The sequence below is a fragment of the Schistocerca nitens genome, chromosome 1 (genome assembly GCF_023898315.1).
Source record: "Schistocerca nitens isolate TAMUIC-IGC-003100 chromosome 1, iqSchNite1.1, whole genome shotgun sequence".
NCBI lineage: Eukaryota > Metazoa > Arthropoda > Insecta > Orthoptera > Acrididae > Schistocerca > Schistocerca nitens.
In genome coordinates this window covers 485716971-485718992 of record NC_064614.1, presented here as the reverse complement: position 1 = coordinate 485718992, position 2022 = coordinate 485716971, and the positions used below count along the sequence as shown (strand labels likewise).

At 39.2% G+C, this 2022-nt stretch overlaps 1 pseudogene; it reads right to left on the bottom strand.

Annotated features, from left to right (window-relative positions):
- Positions 1–654: 654 nt before the first annotated feature.
- LOC126209041 (5S ribosomal RNA) lies at positions 655–772 on the bottom strand (annotated as a pseudogene).
- Positions 773–2022: the final 1250 nt, after the last annotated feature.

The window sequence follows — 2022 nt, the reverse complement described above, 5'->3', positions numbered from 1 at the left end:
ACAAACACGTTTGGGATGAGGTCTGATTTTCTGGTATTCACGAGTCTTTAGATCGCACACTTATAGAACATTTCGATGTTTAGCAGTTTGAATGAGGGATATTGCTCGTTGTATTATTTCAATCAACGCCGGATACATGTTAATAATGGAGTGGTGACTTAGCATTGATACAAAAACTGAGAACCAAACTACAATATCACGGGCTGAGAGCATCACGGAATATATAAGATGAGACGTTTTGTTGATGTGACAAATCGTCGACAGAATTGGTTTGGAACTCTAGTAATTGGATAAAATGCATTGAAATTATGGGAAACCTCGTAAAATTGCGAAAACTGTTATAATACATGTAAAAATGAGGAAAATACTACAAAAATGAGGGTACTTACATGTTTGCTTGGGTGTATGAAAATCATTCCATTCCTCCACCGATGTGATTAACAAAAAGAACTAAACTAAACTCCTCCCGAACAGGCCATGAAGGCCCAACGCTACCGACCGGCCGCCGTGTCATCCTCACTGGATGGGGATAGGGAGGGGCATGTGGTCAGCACACCGCTCTCCCGGCCGTATGTCAGTTTCCGAGACTGGAGCCGCTGCTTCTCAATCAAGTAGCTCCTCAGTTTGCCTCACAAGGACTGAGTGTACCCCACTTGCCAACAGCGCTCGACAGACCAGATGGTCACCCATCCAAGTGCGAGTCCAGCACGACAGCGCTTAACTTCGGTGATCTGACGGGAACCGGTGTTACCACTGTGGCAAGAACGTTGGCGATGTGATTGATAACTGATGGTAGATACTATCTGTGCTCTATGGGTTTCAGTACTGTAGAATACCCCCATATTCCAGGTTCAGTTATACATTTTAAGCCATAGAGATTTGGGTAAACCTGATAAAATTGGGAAAATTGATGGAAAATACATAAAAATGAGGAAAATACTACAAAAATGAGGGTATGTACATGTCAGACTGCGTGTATGAAAATCATTGCATTCCTCCACCAGTGCAATCAACAACTGATGGTGCATACTATCCATGTCCTATGGGTTTAAGGCCCCACAGCATACACACTTTTCCACATGTGTTTATGCATTGTAAGCCATAAAAATGAAAGATCCAGTGTATAAATATTTGGGGTGCTATCCCATCACTGCACAATATGAGAGTAAATGTAGAAGTCATCATTGTGGACAGCTGTTTGGAAATAATTCACAATGCTGCAGAATCTTCCAGTTTTCAAAAGTTGTGATGTCTTCCACAATTTTATAAATAAAGAATACTGCCTCTGACGCTTATCTCCACCTACCTGTGGGTGTGCCGAGTGAGCAGCACACCCTGCACCATGCAATGTCCAGCTCTCTGTGAGTGTCAAAAGAAAAAAAAAGTTCAAATGTGTGTGAAATCTTATGGGACTTAACTGCTAAGGTCATCAGTCCTTAAGCTTATACATTACTTAACCTAAATTATTCTAAGGACAAACATACATCCATGCCCGAGGGAGGACTCGAACCTCCGCCGGGACCAGCCGCAGAGTCAAAAGATCGAAACATGTTAATGTCGGTTTATCACCTGACATGGACCTCAAAGTTGGGGCATGAAAGGAGAATGGACGATGGTGTACAAAGCTATAGCCATACTCTGGTTGGATGTACCATAAAAATAGGCTTATAAAATGTAACGTTCCCTGGCATTTTCACAATTTATTTGTAACATATACGCCGATCTGGGCAAGTTATATATATATATATATATATATATATATATATATATATATATATATATATATATATATATATATATATCTTAATATTACTGAATGTGGTATGAAATATGTTTGTTATTTTTATTATATTTTTTTGTAACATTTCTCTGTATTAGGATAGGAAATTTCTATATTTATTATGTGAATGTAAAAGTGTCAGTATTTGCGGTATCAGCGATATTTGCTAGAAATCGATTTACAAAGAAATGTTAATAATCGTAATAGTCGTGCCGTTGTTTATCTTTGGCATGTGGAGACTC